This window comes from Brassica napus, unplaced genomic scaffold, assembly GCF_020379485.1.
Source record: "Brassica napus cultivar Da-Ae unplaced genomic scaffold, Da-Ae ScsIHWf_225;HRSCAF=389, whole genome shotgun sequence".
Taxonomy (NCBI): domain Eukaryota; kingdom Viridiplantae; phylum Streptophyta; class Magnoliopsida; order Brassicales; family Brassicaceae; genus Brassica; species Brassica napus.
This window is the reverse complement of record NW_026015657.1, coordinates 152,167-176,731: the sequence shown is the minus strand read 5'-3', so window position 1 is coordinate 176,731 and position 24,565 is coordinate 152,167.

The window sequence follows — 24,565 nt, the reverse complement described above, 5'->3', positions numbered from 1 at the left end:
TGAAGAAGTTATCCCACTTTCTAATAAGGTGATTCCAGTTTCCCAGTTTGGGAATAGGACAGCTTCTTCGTCGTTCCAATCAAACCAGGATGAATCACTTGGTAAGAAGCTTGATTTTGATACATAAAATGGTGGAGAAACACCAGGAAGTTGAATAAATCTCATAGGAGTTGGGATGAAGAAGTAATCCCACTTTCTAATCAGGTGATTCCAGTTTCCCAGTTTGGGAATAGGACAGCTTCTTCGTCGTTCCAATCAAGCCAGGATGAATCACTTTGTAAGAAGCTTGATTTGGATACATAAAGTGTTGGATAATCACCAGGAAGTTGAATAAATCTCATAGGAGTTGGGATGAAGAAGTTATCCCACTTTCAAATAAGGTGATTCCAGTTTCCCAGTTTGGGAATAGGACAGCTTGTTCGTCGTTCCAATCAAACCAGGATGAGTCACTTTGTAAGAAGCTTGATTTTGATACATAAAATGGTGGAGAAACACCAGGAAGCTGAATAAATCTCATAGGAGTTGGGATGAAGAAGTTATCCCACTTTCTAATCAGGTGATTCCAGTTTCCCAGTTTGGGAATAGGACAGCTTCTCCGTCTTTCCAATCAAACCAGGATGAATCACTTTGTAAGAAGCTTGATTTGGATACATAAAGTGTTGGAGAATCACCAGGAAGTTTAATAAATCTAATAGGAGTTGGGATGAAGAAGTTATCCCACTTTCTAATCAGGTGATTCCAGTTTCCCAGTTTGGGAATAGGACAGGTTCTTCGTCGTTCCAATCAAACCAGGATGAATCACTTTGTAAGAAGCTTGATTTTGATACATAAAATGGTGGAGAAACACCAGGAAGTTGAATAAATCTCATAGGAGTTGGGATGAAGAAGTTATCCCACTTTCTAATCAGGTGATTCCAGTTTCCTAGTTTGGGAATAGGACAGCTTCTCCGTCGTTCCAATCAAACCAGGATGAATCACTTTGTAAGAAGCTTGATTTGGATACATAAAGTGTTGGATAATCACCAGGAAGTTGAATAAATCTCATAGGAGTTGGGATGAAGAAGTTATCCCACTTTCAAATCAGGTGATTCCAGTTTCCCAGTTTGGGAATATGACAGCTTCTTCGTGAATCCAATCAAACCAGGATGAATCACTTTGTAAGAAGCTTGATTTTGATACATAAAATGGTTGGGAAACACCAGGAAGTTGAATAAATGTCATAGGAGTTGGCATGAAGAAGTTATCCCACTTTCTAATCAGGTGATTCCACAGTTTGGGAATAGGACAGCTTCTTCGTCGTTCCAATCAAACCAGGATGAATCACTTTGTAAGAAGCTTGATTTGGATACATAAAGTGTTGGAGAAACACCAGGAAGTTGAATAAATCTCATAGGAGTTGGGATGAAGAAGTTATCCCACTTTCAAATCAGGTGATTCCAGTTTCCCAGTTTGGGAATAGGACAGCTTCTTCGTATGAGATTTAAGAGTACTCAGGTTGTATGTGTGTATGAAACCCAAATGGGTAAAGAGAGAGAGAGCTTGGAAGCGATTTGAGAGAAAGGAAGTTTGATGAGTGCTTGTGTGTCTAAGTGTTTAAGAGATTAGTAACAAGACTGAGAACGTGTATAGAGATTCAGGATGAGAGACTAGAGAGACTAAGAGAAAGTGTTTCAGATTAGAGAAGGAGAAGGGAAACCCCCTTACTCACTTAGTTCATACAAAATGCCACATATAAGCTTATATATGCTCTTACAAGATGCAAATCATAAACCTAAATCTAATGGCTGATATAACTTGAATTTAAATGGATGGATAGGATGGAGAGTAAGGCTGGTCGTGATTCTTCATTGGCTGTGCTCTTGTTGCTTCACGATTGGCTCATTTGAATCTGGTCAATGTGGAGACTGGTGCCTGATTGGTTGCTGTAAGGCTCCCTTGAACTTTCCCATATATCAGACTAGATACATGGTCAATACACAGCTCTTGGCCAGCCTGTTCCAGCCTGTCTTTGGCGCCAGCTTCCTTCTTTTGTCTTCTTCTCTTAAGAGCTTACCTCTGCCCTATTTTTGCACCAACCTCAAATGTGCTCCAATGGTCGACTGGTGAACTTTCGAGATGTCTCGGTCCGTACGGATCCATACGGTCCGTACAACGTCCGTACCAAATCCGTACGGCCAGTCCCTAAGTTTGCACACTTGCCCAAATACTCTTCTAAGTCCCTTCTGGACTTGGCCCTATCTTTGCACAACCATCAGATCACTTCTGGACACAAAGAGACACTCCTGAAGCTTGATAGACAATCCCTAAAGGACTTGCCCTATCTTTGTACCAGACCTAACTCCTCCATACTTCTCCTTTCACTCCATTTCTATTCTTCAAGTTAACACAAGCTCTATCTTCTCTTCAGTTCAACACTCCCCCTCAAGCTTGACTTTAGGAGATCCTAAGCCAAGCTTGGAACTCTGAAGAGTCTCCCTCATTAAAAACCTTACAAGGAAAACCCATTGGGACAAAACCTTGCAAGGGAAAAAGAGTAGAGCTCTCCAAAGCCTAGGGATTGGCCAGTGAACTCTTGTGCCTTAGAACCAGTGTGGTTGGACACAAGAAGTTCTGGATCACGGCCTAAACTGGTGCAGCAACTCATCAAGACCTTGCGCACTAAACAACTCAGCTTCACCTCTTCATGAAACCGGTTTGAAGTCTCCCCCTCTCAACTGACTTCACAGCCATCTTAGAGAAGCTAGGACACGACCAGATCATCTTCAAAACACTAGTGAGACTTATCAACACTTCACACACGGCTTGCCCTCTTCATCGACCAGGTTTGGAATCTCCCCCTCTCAACTAACTTCACAGCCTGTTTAGAGAAGCTAAGAGATGACCCGGAACATCTTTAGTGAGGCTCAAGCAATGGTACCTGATACATTATCCCAAAGGTGCATCAGTACCTATCAAAAACAAGAAAATGAATATCCTGCATCACACTTGATGCACACAATCTCACAATTCAATCATAATCATTTTACGTATCTTTTCAAGCACAAGCAATGAATAAGATGAATAAAAAGGTTTTAAAAGTCTAAGGGAACTTCCCTTGTGTTTTTGTGAGTTTCCTAACTCGGCCAATGCACCATCTTCATGGCATCACCAACTTCTTGGAAAGGCAGAATGGATTCATCAGCTTCTCCTCAATCACCTCTCATTGAAGCCGCATTGATGGAGAGCGTTCTTCTTCACTCGCCAAGACTGCTCTGAACAGCCTCTTGCCTAGACACGCCACTATCTTGGTCCGGTTGATGATCCTTGTAGAAGCCTTTGCAAAGACTTGTTACTGACCATGGATCATATGCATTAAGACTCCCCCTCAAGCTTAGAACCAAGACTAGAAGGAGCTAAGCTTGTGATGATCCTATGCATCTCCTGTTGAGTTGAGTTGATTATATTGGTATGGAGAGAAGAGGAGTTGAAGAGGAGAAGAGATGGAGAAGCTTAGGGGGTTTGGGTGTGAATGGTACGGACGTCCGTACAAGGCCGTACCGTCCGTACCAAAGGCCTCGACCAAAACTTACCCAACTCGACCAAGTGAAACGGTAACAAGGGAGTGTTACCTTGGGGACTTAAGGAGAAGGGATTAGACCGTTGAGTGGATAAGGGAAGAGCGTGCCAGGCTGGAACAGGCTGTAAAGAGGCAAAGCGTGTGAGCCTTACCATCCAATCATCCGGAAAGCAACCTTGACTCTACATGCTTCAATAGTGCCCATTTCGCCTCTTGTAAACCCTAATGTCTTCTATATAAATATGTAACCTCACTCATTAATAAAATCAGTCAGTTCGAGTCTCTCTAATCTCTTAGACTATGGTTTTCTCTTAGACACTAAACGGCTCTTCCTAGTCTCTTAATCTTTCACAAACTTCTCTTAATCACTTCCTAAACACTCTTTTTACTCTAATCACTCTAAAGATCTCTTAATCTCATATGGTATCAGAGCCAGGTTCATTTGAATCTGGGGTTTGATCTTTAGAGAGTTACAAGCTGAACGTCTTTGAAGCTACACGCGAGTAGTCTTGAAGGTGTTGAAGCTGTGGTTCGTTCTAGTTGAAGCTGTGCTACGTTCTGTGGGTTTGCGTGATTCTAGACTCAAGGTTGGTGTGTACAAGATCCAAGATACAAGTTTTCAAGTCAAGCAAAGATGGAACAGGGGATGAACATGAGGATGAAGGTAGCGGTTACTTTCAAAGGTAGCAACTACCTTGTGTGGTCTCGGATGGTGAAGACTGCGGTGGGAAGTAAGGGTTTGTGGGGGCACATCACAACAGGGGAGGCTCCGAAACTCATTACTCAGGGAGGAAATCAAGAAGAGGTCTCCAATGAAGCGGCTGTGGAGAAATGGCAACAAGAAGACATGCTGGTGATGACGGTTCTACACGCATCCTTGGACCCAGCTATCTTGGATGCCTACAGCTACTGTGAATCAGCCAAGGAGCTGTGGGACACGCTGAAGAAGGTGTATGGGAACATTTCCAACCTCAGCCGTGTGTTTGAAGTGAAGCTAGCGATCAACCGTCTGGCACAAGAGGACATGGAGTTCACTAAGCACTTGGGGAGGTTCAGGTCCTTATGGTCAGAGCTGGAGATGCTGAGGCCGAGCACAACTGATCCAGATCAGTTGAATGAGAGGCGCGAGCAAGACAAGGTCTTTGGTCTGCTTCTCACACTGAACCCGGCCTACACCCAGCTCATCCAGCACATGTTAAGGTCAGACAAGCTTCCGGACCTTGAGGAGGTGTGTGCACAAATCCAAAGGGAGCAGGGATCTATGGGTTTGTTTGGAGGAAAGGGGGAGCTCTCTCTTGCCAATCAAGCAGCTCATGAGGATTCAACCGAGGCTCCACAAGCAAACAAGGCGGCTCACGGGAAGTACGAGGACAGGAAGTTCAATGGCAACTGTGATCATTGCAAGAAGCATGGTCATAAGAAGAGCCAATGCTGGATACTGCACCCACACCTCAAGCCGGCCAAGTTCATGAAGGAGCGTGAGGGAAGGGCAAATGTGACTGAAGGTTCAAGTGGAGCTGGCACCAGCAAGATCAGTGAAGTGGATGGGCTTGGAGGCAATGATGGGAATGGGAAGTCTCTGGTGGCTTACACAGGCGCTTCAAGCTCCCGCAGCAATGATGACTACATCAAGAGATCAGACCTTGATGCCCTCTTCAAAATGCTAAAGGAAAACGGTAACACTTACGGTTATTCCTTTGGAGCTTCTATGATTGCATATAAGGATGATCACTTGATTAGAGAACTAGTAGAACGGTTAGAAGCTAGGAATGGGTATACACATGCTTACATTGCTAGAACTGATAAGATGCATCCATCACTTAGTAATCTATGCCATAATGCTAAACGAGTAAGTAAACCATTGATTGTTGATTCTGGTGCATCACATCATATGATAAGTGATGAAAACTTGATTAAGGATATAGAACCTACACATGGTCATGTGATGATAGCAAATGGGGATAAGATACCCATTAGAGGAATAGGAAAGCTTAAGCTGTTTAACAAAGAATCTAGAGCTTTTTACATGCCTGAATTCACATCAAACCTATTATCAGTGAAGAAATGTACTAATGATTTACAATGCAATGTTATCTTTAGTCCTAATGATGTGAAGTTTCAGGATATTGAGAGCAGCAGATTGATTGGGAAAGGGGTGACTAAGGGAGATCTCTATATGCTTGAAGAACTCACTTCTGTTCCTGATTATAGTTGCTCGTTTACTTCTGCTTCTTTGTTGAATAAAAATGCATTGTGGCATGCTAGAGTAGGACACCCTCATGTTAAAGCTTTGAACTTAATGGTACCAGGTGTTGTGTTTGAGAACAAGGATTGTGAAGCTTGTATTTTAGGCAAGCATTGTAGAACTGTGTTTCAAAAGTCTACTACCGTTTATGATAATTGCTTTGATCTAATTCACTCTGATGTGTGGACTGCCCCTTGCTTATCTAGAGATAGTTATAAGTACTTTGTCACATTCATTGATGAAAAATCCAAATACACCTGGTTAACCTTAATTCAGACCAAAGATAGGGTACTTGATGCATTTAGGAACTTTCAAACTTATGTAACTAACCATTATCATGCTAAGATTAAAATTTTGAGATCAGATAATGGAGGGGAGTACACGAGTCATGCATTCAAGCAACACCTATCACAACATGGGATCCTACATCAAACAAGCTGTCCTTATACTCCACAGCAAAATGGAGTAGCTGAGAGGAAGAATAGGCATCTCATGGAAGTGGCAAGGTCACTTATGTTTCAGAGTAATGTTCCAAAGAGATTTTGGAGTGATGCGGTTGCCACTGCTTGTTACCTAATAAACAGAACCCCAACCAAAGTTCTGAATGAGAAGGCTCCATTTGAAGTTCTGAACAGGTACAAGCCAGCTCTTGATTATTTGCGAGTCTTTGGGTGCCTATGCTTTGTACTCAAACCAGGAGAGATGATCAACAAGCTAGAAGCAAGGAGTACTAAGGCTGTGTTCATAGGATACTCAACTACACAGAAAGGATACAAATGCTATGATCCTATAGCAAGGAGAGTTCTTGTATCTAGAGATGTGAAGTTCTTGGAAGATAGAGGATACTATGAAGAAAAGAATCAAGAAGACCTGAAGGATTTAACATCAGACAAGGCCACCACCTTGCGGATCATTCTTGAAGGTCTTGGAATCAGTACATCCCAGGATCCAAGGAATCACGCAACTACACCTCCTGAAGTTGGTTCACCATCCCACCTTGATCATGAGGGAGGAGAGGAGCATGAGGAGCCTATGCAAGAGGCCAACCAAGATGAAGGAGGAGTAGAGAATGAAGGAGAAGAGAGCATAGGCTCGGATGGTCATGGACATGATCATGGTGTGACACAAACACCTTCTCAAAATGAAGTGGTAGAAGAACAACAGGAAGAAGAACCGGTTGTGCAGCCACTGAGAAGGAGTACAAGGATAAGGAAGGATCCTTCCAGTTGGGTAAACACGAGAGTGTACTACAATGCCCAAGCTGTGGAGCATCCTTCTCAAGCCGTGTGTTCCTTTACTCAATATCCAGAAGCACATTGCGCTTTCATGGTAAACTTGGATGAGAATCACATCCCAAGAAGCTATGAAGAAGCAATGAAAGATAAAGAATGGAAGGAATCAGTTGGAGATGAGGCAGGAGCAATGATCAAGAATGATACATGGTATGAAAGTGAGTTACCAAAAGGGAAGAAGGCTGTGACTAGTAGATGGATATTCACAATCAAGTACAAAGCGGATGGAAAGATTGAGAGGAAGAAGTCAAGGCTAGTTGCAAGAGGTTTCACTCAAACTTATGGAGAAGACTACATAGAAACCTTTGCACCAGTAGCTAAACTCCACACAATCCGGATTGTACTGAGCTTAGCTGTGAATCTTGGATGGGGGTTATGGCAAATGGATGTGAAGAATGCGTTTCTACAAGGTGAACTTGAGGATGAAGTGTATATGCATCCACCTCCAGGCCTTGAACACTTAGTGAAGAGTGGAAATGTGTTGAGGCTGAAGAAAGCCATCTATGGGCTGAAGCAATCACCAAGAGCTTGGTACAACAAGTTGAGTACTACTCTGAATGGCCGAGGCTTCAAGAAGTCTGAACTAGATCACACCCTCTTCACACTCACGACTCCCTCAGGTATGATTGCACTTCTTGTGTATGTTGATGATATCATTATCACAGGGAGTGATAAGGAAGGTATCATAGCAACCAAGGAGTTTCTTAAATCCATGTTTGAGATTAAAGACTTGGGAGAAATGAAATACTTTCTTGGAATTGAGATATGTAGATCCAAGGAAGGTTTGTTCATGTCCCAAAGGAAGTATACACTTGATCTTTTGAAAGGTGCAGGTGCTTATGGAGGCAAGACAGCAAGGATGCCTATGGAGGATGGCTACAAAGTCCCACGAGAGGGGGAGATTGAAGACAGCAAACCTTATCAGGATCCTAAACTCTATAGAAAACTAGTTGGCAAATTGATTTATCTCACTATAACTAGACCTGACATTTGTTTTGCTGTGAATCAGGTGAGTCAACACATGCAAGTACCTAAGGAACATCATTGGCGCATGGTGGAAAGGATCCTGATGTATCTCAACGGCTCACCTGATCAAGGAGTATGGATGGGCTGCAATGGAAGCACTGAAGTGGTGGGATACTGTGATGCGGATTGGGCTGGTGATAGAGCAGACAGGAGATCAACCACAGGCTATTGCACATTCATTGGAGGCAACTTGGTGACTTGGAAGAGTAAGAAGCAGAAGGTGGTGTCTTGCTCAAGTGCAGAAGCTGAGTATAGAGCTATGCTGAAGCTCACCAACGAGTTAGTATGGATCAAAGGCATCTTGAAGCATTTGGAGATTGATCAAGCCACGCCAATGACCATGCATTGTGACAACCAAGCAGCTATCCACATAGCCTCCAACTCGGTGTTCCATGAGAGAACCAAGCACATTGAAGTTGATTGCCACAAGGTGAGGCAGATGATCATCTTAGGAGTCATCTTGCCATGCTACACAAGAAGTGAAGATCAGTTAGCGGATGTGTTCACCAAGGCTGCAAGGCAGAAGACAATGGAGTCCATTCACATACGGTTGGGCCTCATTGATCTTGGGAAGAGAAGGAGCTGATCCCCTTGGCTGTGAGGTCTTTACTCTTTTTCCCTTATCAAGGTTTTATCCCAATGGGTTTTCCTTGGTAAGGTTTTTAATGAGGAAGATCTCATAGCTATCCAAGCTTAGGCTTTCACAAAGCTAAGCTTGAGGGGGAGTGTTGAGTTGAGTTGATTATATTGGTATGGAGAGAAGAGGAGTTGAAGAGGAGAAGAGATGGAGAAGCTTAGGGGGTTTGGGTGTGAATGGTACGGACGTCCGTACAAGGCCGTACCGTCCGTACCAAAGGCCTTGTTGACATGAAGAATAAAGCAAGAAGATAGGAACTTGGAGAACAAGGCTGTCCGTACAACCTAAGAGTGACTTGCAAGGAAAGGAAGCAAGTCATGAGTTAACCAACTCGGTCAAGTGATTAAAAGATCTCCTAGTGAGTGGGAATGTCGACATGTATCCGTTGAAGAGAAGTGAGTGGAGGAGTCACGGGTGTGTCTAAGAGAAGAGAGAGGGAGCTGACCGTTGGGAGCTGTCACTATCCCTCTTGCTGAACGAGCCATCCGCGGATCTGCCTCCTCTTTGTTTATTCTTTCCCTTGTACTATCTTCTCATTGTTTATGCATTCTTGTATGTCTTTAAATACCCTGTCATGTGTAACAAATCAAGTAAGGAAACTTATTCTCCTTCTATTCTCTTTGTCACACTCTCACGGAAACTCTCTCCATCTCTTACTCTTCTCTCTTAATCTCTCCTTAATCTTCTAAAACTCTCATGGTATCAGAGCAGCTGTGCTCTTGAGACCTAAATCTCTTTTTCTTCCGCGAACTCTCTGTGTTTTATTTCTATTTTTGGCAAAGTTCATCCTGTTCTTGAGGTGTTCTTCAATCTCATTTCCAGAATTTGCCAAAAATAGCAAAGTTCATCCAAAACTTTCGTTCCTCTTTCTCTCTTGATGGATACCTCCGAGAACCCAAAGATGGTGATGATACCAGTTACTCTCAAGGGTCCTAACTACCTGACATGGGCAAGACTTGCCAAAACAGCTCTCGGAGGCAGAGGCCTTTGGGAGATTGTTGAAGAAGGCCGCCCCACCAAGAAGACTGTTCTAGGAGAGGATGGCAAAGAAGTGGTGGTTGCGGATGCTGGGGATAAGAAGAAAGGTCAGGAGGACCTCATGGTGTTGTCTATCATCCAGAATAGCCTCGCCCCTTCTCTCCAAGAGGCTTATGCATTCTGTGAAACTTCCAAGGAGCTGTGGGATACTCTCAAGAAGGTGTATGCCAACAAATCCAACATCAGCAAGGTGTATGAAGTAAAAGGAGCAATCAACTCTCTAAGTCAAGAGGACACAGACTTTGATGCTCATTTTGGGAAGTTCCGGTCTCTATGGGCTGAGCTAGAGATGCTCAGACCCGCAACAATTGATCCGGATGTTCTACATGAAAGAAGGGAGCAAGATAAGGTCTTTGCCTTGCTGCTCACTCTCAACCCAGGGTATGATGACCTTATTAGGCACATACTGAGGAACAAGGAGCTTCCATCTCTAGATGAAGTGTGTGCTGAGATTCAGAAGGAGCACGGCTCAGTGGGTCTCTTTAAGAGAAAGGGGGAGCTAGTGATGGCTAATCAAGCTGAAGGAGCCGAGAGCAAACCTGCCGGAGTAGCCAACAAAGGGTACTACAAGCCGGAGGAAAAGAAAGTGTGGGTGTGTGATCATTGCAAGAGGAAGGGTCACGGCAAGGACAAGTGCTGGATACTTCACCCACACCTCAAACCGGCTAAGTTCAAGACTGATGGTCGAGCAAACTACTCAGGTGATGTAGGAGAAGCTTCCACGGCCTACCGCACTCGTGAGGGCAAGGGAAACCAGGATGAGTCCATCAAGAAATCTGACATTGAGGCACTCATCAAAGCTCTCAAGGAGTCTGGTAAAACTCTTGGTTCCTCTCTTAGTGCATCATATCAATTGCCTAGGAGTTTATTCACGGCATTTCAAGTTGCTCATGAATCTGATAGAGTTAAACCCTTAGTCATAGACTCAGGAGCCTCTCATCACATGATTAGTGATTTAAACTTGATTAAAAATATCACTCCTGCAGTAGGAAATGTTATGATAGCTGATGGTAACAAGGTTCCAATTAAAGGCATAGGGGAACTTAAATTATTTGAGAAAGAATCCAAAGCCTTCTACATGCCTAGTTTCACTTCTAATCTATTATCTGTGAAAAGGGTGACCAATGACTTGAATTGCAATGTTATATTTACGCCTGATGATGTCTACTTTCAGGATATTGACTCATGTAGGTTGCTTGGCAAAGGTGTGAGCAAGGGAAACCTGTACTTGCTAGAAGACACTAAGCTTGCATCCGATCTATCTGTTGCTTTCAATTCAAGTTTTAATTTCCCTAAAGATGTAATGTGGCATGCTAGATTAGGACATCCTCATTCTCGTGCCTTGAACATCATGTTGCCTAGTATTTCATTCCAACAAGATTGTGAAGCTTGTATCTTAGGAAAACATTGCAAAACTGTATTTCCCAAGTCTAGTACAATCTATGAACACTGCTTTGATTTAATTCACTCGGATGTATGGACAGCTCCATGTCTTTCTAGAGAACATCACAAGTATTTTGTGACCTTTATTGATGAGAAATCCAAGTACACATGGATCACTCTCTTACAATCAAAGGATAGGGTCTTAGATGCATTTATAAACTTTGAAACATATGTCTCTAACCATTATAATGCCAAAGTTAAGATTTTGAGATCAGATAATGGAGGAGAGTACACCAGCAATGCATTCAAAGCCCATCTAGCCAAACGAGGTGTGATCCATCAAACCAGCTGTCCATACACTCCCCAACAAAATGGTGTGGCCGAGAGGAAGAACAGGCATCTCATGGAGGTCACTAGGAGCATGATGTTCCATACTAGTGTCCCAAAAAGCTTTTGGGGTGATGCGGTCCTAACTGCATGCTACCTGATCAACCGCATTCCTACCAGAGTTCTAAAAGACTACTCTCCATTTGAGGTATTGAACAAAGCTAAACCATCTATTGATCATATGCGTGTGTTTGGGTGCCTGTGTTTTGTTTTTATGAGATTTGTAGAGTTCTCTTCTCTAGTTGTGTTTGTGTGTGTATAAACTCCAATGGAGAATGATGAGAGCTTGTTCTAGGTGATTTAGAAAGAGAGATTGATAAGAGTGTCTACTTAAATCAGAAACAAGAGACTTTGAGAGATTAAGTGTTGACATGAAGCAATAAAGAGAGGAGAATGAAGTAAGAAGCAAGAGGGGAACAATTACATCCGGATCAAGCAATCACTCAACTTACCTTGCTAGACAAGTCTGTCCGTACAAGACAACCCTAACTTGGAGTGCAAGACATAAGAGTGACTGATGTAGAAGAGAAGAAGGCAAGAAGAATGTTTGGAATCGCCTAAGGGAAGTGGGGAACCGTTGAGAGTGCAGGTCACGGGTCTGGTTAAGGATTCAAAGTCTTCCCACCCGTTAGGACCTGTCACTATCCAGGACCACTTTGCCCATCTCTCCTCTGTCTTAACTTCTTTGTTTATTGTTTCCTTAATGTCGACATCTTGCTGTATGAATTCTATAAATGGGTTGTTCCCATAAACAAATCATTCAAGGGAAAAGAGTTCTCTATTATTCTCTTTGTCAATCTCTCTCTCTCTCTCACGGTTCAACCTAGTTCTTCTCTAATCTCTTCACAAATCTTCCTTAAACTCTCACATAAATCCTATAAAACTCTCATGGTATCAGAGCAGCTGTGCTCTTGAGACCTAAATCTCTTTTTCTTCCGCGAACTCTCTGTGTTTTATTTCTATTTTTGGCAAAGTTCATCCTGTTCTTGAGGTGTTCTTCAATCTCATTTCCAGAATTTGCCAAAAGTAGCAAAGTTCATCCAAAACTTTCGTTTCTCTTTCTCTCTTGATGGATACCTCCGAGAACCCAAAGATGGTAATGATACCAGTTACTCTCAAGGGTCCTAACTACCTGACATGGGCAAGACTTGCCAAAACAGCTCTCGGAGGCAGAGGTCTTTGGGAGATTGTTGAAGAAGGCCGCCCCACCAAGAAGACTGTCCTAGGAGAGGATGGCAAAGAAGTGGTGGTTGCGGATGCTGGGGATAAGAAGAAAGGTCAGGAGGACCTCATGGTGTTGTCTATCATCCAGAATAGCCTCGCCCCTTCTCTCCAAGAGGCTTATGCATTCTGTGAAACTTCCAAGGAGCTGTGGGATACTCTCAAGAAGGTGTATGCCAACAAATCCAACATCAGCAAGGTGTATGAAGTAAAAGGAGCAATCAATTCTCTAAGTCAAGAGGACACAGACTTTGATGCTCATTTTGGGAAGTTCCGGTCTCTATGGGCTGAGCTAGAGATGCTCAGACCCGCAACAGTTGATCCGGATGTTCTACATGAAAGAAGGGAGCAAGATAAGGTCTTTGCCTTGCTGCTCACTCTCAACCCAGGGTATGATGACCTTATTAGGCACATACTGAGGAACAAGGAGCTTCCATCTCTAGATGAAGTGTGTGCTGAGATTCAGAAGGAGCACGGCTCAGTGGGTCTCTTTAAGAGAAAGGGAGAGCTAGTGATGGCCAATCAAGCTGAAGGAGCCGAGAGCAAACCTGCCGGAGTAGCCAACAAAGGGTACTACAAGCCGGAGGAAAAGAAAGTGTGGGTGTGTGATCATTGCAAGAGGAAGGGTCACGGCAAGGACAAGTGCTGGATACTTCACCCACACCTCAAACCGGCTAAGTTCAAGACTGATGGTCGGGCAAACTACTCAGGTGATGTAGGAGAAGCTTCCACGGCCTACCGCACTCATGAGGGCAAGGGAAACCAGGATGAGTCCATCAAGAAATCTGACATTGAGGCACTCATCAAAGCTCTCAAGGAGTCTGGTAAAACTCTTGGTTCCTCCCTTAGTGCATCATATCAATTGCCTAGGAGTTTATTCACGGCGTTTCAAGTTGCTCATGAATCTGATAGAGTTAAACCCTTAGTCATAGACTCAGGAGCCTCTCATCACATGATTAGTGATTTAAATTTGATTAAAAATATCACTCCTGCAGTAGGAAATGTTATGATAGCTGATGGTAACAAGGTTCCAATTAAAGGCATAGGGGAACTTAAATTATTTGAGAAAGAATCCAAAGCTTTCTACATGCCTAGTTTCACTTCTAATCTATTATCTGTGAAAAGGGTGACCAATGACTTGAATTGCAATGTTATATTTACGCCTGATGATGTCTACTTTCAGGATATTGACTCATGTAGGTTGCTTGGCAAAGGTGTGAGCAAGGGAAACCTGTACTTGCTAGAAGACACTAAGCTTGCATCCGATCTATCTGTTGCTTTCAATTCAAGTTTTAATTTCCCTAAAGATGTAATGTGGCATGCTAGATTAGGACATCCTCATTCTCGTGCCTTGAACATCATGTTGCCTAGTATTTCATTCCAGCAAGATTGTGAAGCTTGTATCTTAGGAAAACATTGCAAAACTGTATTTCCCAAGTCTAGTACAATCTATGAACACTGCTTTGATTTAATCCACTCGGATGTATGGACAGCTCCATGTCTTTCTAGAGAACATCACAAGTATTTTGTGACCTTTATTGATGAGAAATCCAAGTACACATGGATCACTCTCTTACAATCAAAGGATAGGGTCTTAGATGCATTTATAAACTTTGAAACATATGTCTCTAACCATTATAATGCCAAAGTTAAGATTTTGAGATCAGATAATGGAGGAGAGTACACCAGCAATGCATTCAAAGCTCATCTAGCCAAACAAGGTGTGATTCATCAAACCAGCTGTCCATACACTCCCCAACAAAATGGTGTGGCCGAGAGGAAGAACAGGCATCTCATGGAGGTCACTAGGAGCATGATGTTCCATACTAGTGTCCCAAAGAGCTTTTGGGGTGATGCGGTCCTAACTGCATGCTACCTGATCAACCGCATTCCTACCAGAGTTCTACAAGACTGCTCTCCATTTGAGGTATTGAACAAAGCTAAACCATCTATTGATCATATGCGTGTGTTTGGGTGCCTTTGTTTTGTTTTGAAACCAGGAGAACTGAGGAACAAACTGGAGGCTAAGAGCACAAGAGCTATGTTCATTGGGTATTCACCAAACCAGAAGGGCTATAAGTGCTATGAACCAGAGACTAGGAGAGTCTTGGTATCTAGAGATGTGAAGTTTGTAGAAACCAGAGGGTACTACAACAACAAGGATTGGAATGAGCTGGAGAACTTGTCTCAATCCGCATCAGATAGAGCAGCCAATCTCAGACAAGTCATGAGGAGACTTGGGGTCAGCTTACCTATGGAAGAGCCGGGACAAGCAGGATCAGATAATGTGGGAGGATCAAGCCGGTCTGAAGAGCAAACCGAGACAACTACAGATGAAGTTGAGATCCAAGAAGCTGCTCCCCTTGATCCTGAGGGGGGAAATCAGGGTGAACCACCTGTATCTGAGGAAGTTCATGATCAAGAAGAGCACCATGACCAAGAGGAGGAAGTGGAGGATCAGAATCAGAACTTGGAAGGTGGAGAAGGCACTCAGAATGAAAATGATCAGCCAGTACTTAGGAGAAGTACTAGGATCAAGAAGCCGGCTTCAAACTGGAACAACACCAGAGTCTACTTCAATGCAGAGGCAGTAGCTCACCCACCCAGTGGCGTGTGCTCCCTAGCTCACTATCCAGAAGAACATCAAGCCTTTGTGGGCTCATTGGATCAGGAATGGATACCAAGAACATATGCAGAAGCTATGGAAGATGATGAATGGAGGGAATCAGTGAATGATGAAATGGGAGCCATGGAGAGGAACAACACCTGGTATGAGACAGAGCTTCCAAAAGGAAAGAAAGCCGTGACCAGCAGACTCATACACACTATCAAGTATCTTGCAAATGGAAAGCCAGAAAGAAAAAAGACCAGATTGGTAGCAAGAGGATACACACAAGTTTATGGAGAAGACTATCTAGACACCTTTGCACCAGTGGCCAAGCTTCACACAATCCGGATTATCCTTTCATTGGCAGTAAATCAAGAGTGGGATCTTTGGCAAATGGATGTGAAGAATGCCTTCTTGCAAGGTGAACTAGAAGATGAGGTATATATGAGACCACCGCCGGGAATGGAAGAGATGGTGAAACCAGGGAATGTACTCAGACTCAGAAAAGCCATATATGGTTTGAAACAATCACCAAGAGCTTGGTATCACAAGCTGAGCACTACACTGAATGGGAGAGGCTTTGTGAAGTCTCAAGCGGATCACACACTCTTCACTCTCACCAGCAAGCAAGGGATTGTTGTGATTCTAGTCTATGTGGATGATATCATCATCACTGGTTGTGACAAGGAGGGGATCAGTTCAACCAAGACCTTTCTTAAAGCCGCATTTGATATCAAAGACCTAGGAGAACTGAAGTACTTCCTCGGCATTGAGATGTGCAGATCAAAGGAAGGATTGTTCATGTCCCAAAGAAAGTATACCCTGGACATCTTAAAGGAGGCAGGAGATCTTGGAGGAAGACAAGCCAAGACACCACTTGAAGAAGGTTACAAGGTATTGCGAGAGGGGGAGTATGAAGATACTCCATTTGAAGATGTCAAACAATATAGACGGATGGTTGGGAAGCTGATCTATCTAACCATCACTCGGCCAGATGTGTGCTTTGCAGTTAATCAAGTAAGCCAACATATGCAAACTCCCAAGGTTCATCACTGGAACATGGTGGAGAGGATACTAAGATACTTGAGAGAGGCACCAGGTCAGGGTGTATGGATGGCTTGCAACAAGAACACTGAGGTGATAGGATACTGTGATGCAGATTGGGCTGGGGACAGAATAGACAGAAGATCAACCACCGGCTATTGTACATTCATTGGAGGAAATCTGGTCACTTGGAAGAGCAAGAAACAGAAGGTAGTGTCTTGCTCTAGTGCAGAAGCAGAGTACAGATCAATGAGGAAGCTAACCAGTGAGCTTATCTGGATAAAAGGGCTTCTAGGCGACTTGGGAATTGAGATCAAAACTCCCATGACCATGCATTGTGACAACCAAGCCGCAATACACATTGCATCCAACTCAGTCTTCCATGAGAGGACAAAACACATAGAAGTGGACTGCCACAAGGTAAGACAAGCAGTAGAGCAGCAAGTGATTCTCCCATGTTATACAAGAAGTGAGGATCAGCTGGCTGACATCTTCACCAAGGCGGCCAGTAGCAAAGTTTGTGAGTCCATTCTTCCAAGACTTGGACTCATAAACCTCCCATGTCAATAATCCCCTCACCATGGAGTATTCTACTCTTTTTCCTTTGCTTGGTTTTTATCCCAAGTGGTTTTTCCAAGTAAAGGTTTTAATGAGGGAATGCTTCATGGTTTCCAAGCTTGACAATCACCACTGTCAAGCTTGAGGGGGAGTGTTGACATGAAGCAATAAAGAGAGGAGAATGAAGTAAGAAGCAAGAGGGGAACAATTACATCCGGATCAAGCAATCACTCAACTTACCTTGCTAGACAAGTCTGTCCGTACAAGACAACCCTAACTTGGAGTGCAAGACATAAGAGTGACTGATGTAGAAGAGAAGAAGGCAAGAAGAATGTTTGGAATCGCCTAAGGGAAGTGGGGAACCGTTGAGAGTGCAGGTCACGGGTCTGGTTAAGGATTCAAAGTCTTCCCACCCGTTAGGACCTGTCACTATCCAGGACCACTTTGCCCATCTCTCCTCTGTCTTAACTTCTTTGTTTATTGTTTCCTTAATGTCGACATCTTGCTGTATGAATTCTATAAATGGGTTGTTCCCATAAACAAATCATTCAAGGGAAAAGAGTTCTCTATTATTCTCTTTGTCAATCTCTCTCTCTCTCTCACGGTTCAACCTAGTTCTTCTCTAATCTCTTCACAAATCTTCCTTAAACTCTCACATAAATCCTATAAAACTCTCATTAAGAGATTTAGAGACTAAGAAAGGGAGAGATTAAGAGAATCTGATTCAAGAACACTTTTCATTTCCATGAAGTGGAGAGGGGAAATCCCCCTTACTCCCTTAGGGTTTACAATCGACATTATGAGCTGTTTATATAGGCTTTTACATTTGCAATAACATAAAACCTAAATCTAATGGCTCATAATAGACTTGAAGAATGGATGGATCAGATGGAGAGTTGAGCTGGTCTTTGTCTCTCATTGGCTGTGCTCTTGCTGCTGTGTGATTGGCTCATTTGAATATGGTCAAGGTGGAGATTGGCGCCTGATTGGCTGCTGTAAGGCTCCCTTGTATCTTCCCACATATCAGACTAGATACATGGTCCCCTTTACTTCTTTACACAGCCAACAGCCAGCCTGTTCCAGCCTGTCTTTGGCGCCACTCTCCTTTCAAACTCTCAAGGCATCTTCTTTGATTCTCCTTTGATTCCTTACGACCAGAGTCATTCCCAACACCCTAATTATGCACAACTCCTCCTGGACATGTTCTGATCACGCCCTAAGCTTGCACACTTGAGCCCGGACTTTGCACAATCACAAAACATCTCAAATGGGCGAGTTGTGCTCTCTCGGGTCGTACCGGTCCGTACATGCTGTACAGCCTTGCCCTAAGTTTGCACACTCGCCCTATTTGCTCCTCAACATCTTCTAAGTCCCTCCTGGACTTGTCCCTATCTTTGCACAGCCCTTAGACCACTTCTGGAGCTCATAAATCCCTTCTGAAGCTTGATAGGCAATCTCTATAAGACTTGCCCTATCTTTGCACCAGACACAAACTCCTCCATACTTCTCCTTTGTCTCCATTTCTTTTCTTCAAGTTAACACTCCCCCTCAAGCTTGACTTTAGCTGATCCTAAGTCAAGCTTGGAACCTTGAAGAACTTCCTCATTAAAAACCTCACCAAGGAAAACCCTTTGGGACAAAACCTTGATGAGGGAAAAAGAGTAAAGCCTCCAAGGCCTAGGGATTGGCCAGTGAGTCTTTGTGCCTTACCAACAATGTAAGGGACACAAAGACTCTGGATCACGGCCTCTTCTTGTGATGCAAGGTTGATCACATCTTCCCTTGCTCATCACCCTTCATCTTGTACTCTTCTCACGGTCTGACCTTCTTCTAGCTTCATATGGAACCATCAGATCATACTCGCACTAAGAGTATCAAGAACTTGTGGAGCCTTGGCTGCTTCTTCTTCTAGAGTCTCCACCTAGTTCTAAAGCTTCATGATCGGATGGTTCAGTCTGTAGTATCAAGGCTGCTCTGCTTTGGCCGCCTTGGTGATTGCTTCACCATCCTCCATCTTGCTTCACAAACCAGTCTGCTCCCTTGTTGATTAACCGCCAAGTGCTCTCATCAAGAAGCCTTCTCAACACTCCCCCTCAAGCTTGACCATGTGGAACAAGTCAAGCTTGGAAGGAGAGCTTCTTGATTCTCCACATTTGTTCACTGCCGTCCACCTTCTTGAACCGGCACCTTTGTGATCATTTGAAGTCTTCTCAACACTCCCCCTCAAGCTTGACCATGTGGAACAAGTCAAGCTTGGGAGAGCAGCTTCATGATCACACCATCAGACCCTTGCAGCACCTTCTGAACTCGCCATCTCCATGGAATGCTTGTGGAACCTTCAGCTCCCTCTTCAGACTGCTCACACTGGAAGCCGCCTTGATAGAGTAGCTCCATCATCTTCCCACAGCCGAGAGTGCTCTGAACACTCCCTTGTTCTTCCCACAGCCGGATGACTACTTTTCCATCAGTTGCTTGCCATGGTCTTCCTTCTTTGCTCACTTAACTCCCCTCCTCAAGCTTGGATAGAATGAGGGTCCAAGCTTGGAAGTGAGCAGCCGTGAGTCTTCACTAACCAGTGGTACATAACCACTTCAGTAACCGCTCTCCATTGCTCATGACAATGGGCAATGCCTTCCTCTTTCTCTTGGATTGGTGAAGAACTAAGAACACTCCTTGTGCACCTGAAACACCACTCAACCTCCAGAGAAGATTAGACATAGGTGCATTGGGTCAGTCCTTGATTCCACATCAAGCTTGAACACCAATGTCTCACTAAAGCAATGCAAGATCAAAACAAGACACCCAAGTTTCAAATCATTGCAAGCTCAGCTCTCTAAGTTCTAGTATGATCCTACAGATTCATTACAAGACACTTAGGCAATTCTTGACAGCTCCTTTACTCAGCTACTAGACATTAATCTAGTGCCTCAATGTCAGGTAACTTCAAGCCACTATGCACTAGCTTTCAGTCGGTTTTAACTCATGTATGCAAGCAGATTCAATCAATCACAACAAGCACTACAATGAACCGGAGCTAAGCATTTTAAGATCAATCTCAATCACCAAACAAGTCTCTTTAAGCATCCTGGGATAGATTCTAAATTCATTTTCATTTAGCAATCTTTAAACTATCCTCAGGTTTTCAATCACATCACAACACACAACCCATCATAATCATCTGCTCATCATCAAGAAGGTTTTAAGAATCGTTTACCACAAGGAACCAGATTGGTTCCTTAACCTTTAATGAAACCGGCCACGCTTTGCTGGTCTTGAGAGTATGGATCGTCACCCACCTCCTTCACCTTCAGTTCATGACCCCCTTCTTGTACCATCAGCTTCAAAGACCCCTCCTTTCTTCATCTCCACTAGGCGCCAAGCTCTTGACACCATCTTCTTTGGAACCGGATGTGATCTTCTCTTGGACAAGGCGCCTTGGTACAAGGATAGCTAGGCCTTGTCCATACACCTTTGCTTCCAATGAGAACCACCATCAGGACAGGAAGAGAACAGGATGAGGAACCATGAGAACTCGCCAAGCTTCAGTCTTCTTCTTCATAAGAGGCTGAACCGGATGGAGAGAGCTTCACTGGTTTGGATTTGAGCTGAGGAGAGAGCAGTGTGTTTGCGGAAGCTTCAGCTCAGGTTCTGATGAACCTGGCTCTGATACCATATGAGATTTGTAGAGTTCTCTTCTCTAGTTGTGTTTGTGTGTGTATAAACTCCAATGGAGAATGATGAGAGCTTGTTCTAGGTGATTTAGAAAGAGAGATTGATAAGAGTGTCTACTTAAATCAGAAACAAGAGACTTTGAGAGATTAAGAGATTTAGAGACTAAGAAAGGGAGAGATTAAGAGAATCTGATTCAAGAACACTTTTCATTTCCATGAAGTGGAGAGGGGAAATCCCCCTTACTCCCTTAGGGTTTACAATCGACATTATGAGCTGTTTATATAGGCTTTTACATTTGCAATAACATAAAACCTAAATCTAATGGCTCATAATAGACTTGAAGAATGGATGGATCAGATGGAGAGTTGAGCTGGTCTTTGTCTCTCATTGGCTGTGCTCTTGCTGCTGTGTGATTGGCTCATTTGAATATGGTCAAGGTGGAGATTGGCGCCTGATTGGCTGCTGTAAGGCTCCCTTGTATCTTCCCACATATCAGACTAGATACATGGTCCCCTTTACTTCTTTACACAGCCAACAGCCAGCCTGTTCCAGCCTGTCTTTGGCGCCACTCTCCTTTCAAACTCTCAAGGCATCTTCTTTGATTCTCCTTTGATTCCTTACGACCAGAGTCATTCCCAACACCCTAATTATGCACAACTCCTCCTGGACATGTTCTGATCACGCCCTAAGCTTGCACACTTGAGCCCGGACTTTGCACAATCACAAAACATCTCAAATGGGCGAGTTGTGCTCTCTCGGGTCGTACCGGTCCGTACATGCTGTACAGCCTTGCCCTAAGTTTGCACACTCGCCCTATTTGCTCCTCAACATCTTCTAAGTCCCTCCTGGACTTGTCCCTATCTTTGCACAGCCCTTAGACCACTTCTGGAGCTCATAAATCCCTTCTGAAGCTTGATAGGCAATCTCTATAAGACTTGCCCTATCTTTGCACCAGACACAAACTCCTCCATACTTCTCCTTTGTCTCCATTTCTTTTCTTCAAGTTAACAGTTTTGAAACCAGGAGAACTGAGGAACAAACTGGAGGCTAAGAGCACAAGAGCTATGTTCATTGGGTATTCACCAAACCAGAAGGGCTATAAGTGCTATGAACCAGAGACTAGGAGAGTCTTGGTATCTAGAGATGTGAAGTTTGTAGAAACCAGAGGGTACTACAACAACAAGGATTGGAATGAGCTGGAGAACTTGTCTCAATCCGCATCAGATAGAGCAGCCAATCTCAGGCAAGTCATGAGGAGACTTGGGGTCAGCTTACCTATGGAAGAGCCGGGACAAGCAGGATCAGATAATGTGGGAGGATCAAGCCGGTCTGAAGAGCAAACCGAGACAACTACAGATGAAGTTGAGATCCAAGAAGCTGCTCCCCTTGATCCTGAGGGGGGAAATCAGGGTGAACCACCTGTATCTGAGGAAGTTCATGATCAAGAAGAGCACCATGACCAAGAGGAGGAAGTAGAGGATCAGAATCAGAACTTGGAAGGTGGAGAAGGCACTCAGAATGAAAATGATCAGCCAGTACTTAGGAGAAGTACTAGGATCAAGAAGCCGGCTTCAAACTGGAACAACACCAGAGTCTACTTCAATGCAGAGGCAGTAGCTCACCCACCCAGTGGCGTGTGCTCCCTAGCTCACTATCCAGAAGAACATCAAGCCTTTGTGGGTTCATTGGATCAGGAATGGATACCAAGAACATATGCAGAAGCTATGGAAGATGATGAATGGAGGGAATCAGTGAATGATGAAATGGGAGCCATGGAGAGGAACAACACCTGGTATGAGACAGAGCTTCCAAAAGGAAAGAAAGCCGTGACCAGCAGACTCATACACACCATCAAGTATCTTGCAAATGGGAAGCCAGAAAGAAAGAAGACCAGATTGGTAGCAAGAGGATACACACAAGTTTATGGAGAAGACTATCTAGACACCTTTGCACCAGTGGCCAAGCTCCACACAATCCGGATTATCCTTTCATTGGCAGTAAATCAAGAGTGGGATCTTTGGCAAATGGATGTGAAGAATGCCTTCTTGCAAGGTGAACTAGAAGATGAGGTATATATGAGACCACCGCCGGGAATGGAAGAGATGGTGAAACCAGGGAATGTACTCAGACTCAGAAAAGCCATATACGGTTTGAAGCAATCACCAAGAGCTTGGTATCACAAGCTGAGCACTACACTGAATGGGAGAGGCTTTGTGAAGTCTCAAGCGGATCACACACTCTTCACTCTCACCAGCAAGCAAGGGATTGTTGTGATTCTAGTCTATGTGGATGATATCATCATCACTGGTTGTGACAAGGAGGGGATCAGTTCAACCAAGACCTTTCTTAAAGCCGCATTTGATATCAAAGACCTAGGAGAACTGAAGTACTTCCTCGGCATTGAGATGTGCAGATCAAAGGAAGGATTGTTCATGTCCCAAAGAAAGTATACCCTGGACATCTTAAAGGAGGCAGGAGATCTTGGAGGAAGACAAGCCAAGACACCACTTGAAGAAGGTTACAAGGTATTGCGAGAGGGGGAGTATGAAGATACTCCATTTGAAGACGTCAAGCAGTATAGAAGGATGGTTGGGAAGCTGATCTATCTAACCATCACTCGGCCAGATGTGTGCTTTGCAGTTAATCAAGTAAGCCAGCACATGCAAACTCCCAAGGTTCATCACTGGAACATGGTGGAGAGGATCCTAAGATACTTGAGAGAGGCGCCAGGTCAGGGTGTATGGATGGCTTGCAACAAGAACACTGAGGTGATAGGATACTGTGATGCAGATTGGGCTGGGGACAGAGTAGACAGAAGGTCAACCACCGGCTATTGTACATTCATTGGAGGGAATCTGGTCACTTGGAAGAGCAAGAAGCAGAAGGTGGTGTCTTGCTCAAGTGCAGAAGCAGAGTACAGATCAATGAGGAAGCTAACCAGTGAGCTTATCTGGATAAAGGGGCTTCTAGGCGACTTGGGAATTGAGATCACCACTCCCATGACCATGCATTGTGACAATCAAGCTGCAATACACATTGCATCCAACTCAGTCTTCCATGAGAGGACAAAACACATAGAAGTGGACTGTCACAAGGTGAGACAAGCAGTAGAACAGCAAGTGATCCTCCCATGCTATACAAGAAGTGAGGATCAGCTGGCTGACATCTTCACCAAGGCAGCCAGCAGCAAAGTTTGTGAGTCCATTCTTCCAAGACTTGGACTCATAAACCTTCCATGTCAATGATCCCCTCACCATGGAGTATTCTACTCTTTTTCCTTTGCTTGGTTTTTATCCCAAGTGGTTTTTCCAAGTAAAGGTTTTAATGAGGGAATGCTTCATGGATTTCCAAGCTTGACACTCACTACTGTCAAGCTTGAGGGGGAGTGTTGACATGAAGAATAAAGCAAGAAGATAGGAACTTGGAGAACAAGGCTGTCCGTACAACCTAAGAGTGACTTGCAAGGAAAGGAAGCAAGTCATGAGTTAACCAACTCGGTCAAGTGATTAAAAGATCTCCTAGTGAGTGGGAATGTCGACATGTATCCGTTGAAGAGAAGTGAGTGGAGGAGTCACGGGTGTGTCTAAGAGAAGAGAGAGGGAGCTGACCGTTGGGAGCTGTCACTATCCCTCTTGCTGAACGAGCCATCCGCGGATCTGCCTCCTCTTTGTTTATTCTTTCCCTTGTACTATCTTCTCATTGTTTATGCATTCTTGTATGTCTTTAAATACCCTGTCATGTGTAACAAATCAAGTAAGGAAACTTATTCTCCTTCTATTCTCTTTGTCACACTCTCACGGAAACTCTCTCCATCTCTTACTCTTCTCTCTTAATCTCTCCTTAATCTTCTAAAACTCTCAGGCCTCGACCAAAACTTACCCAACTCGACCAAGTGAAA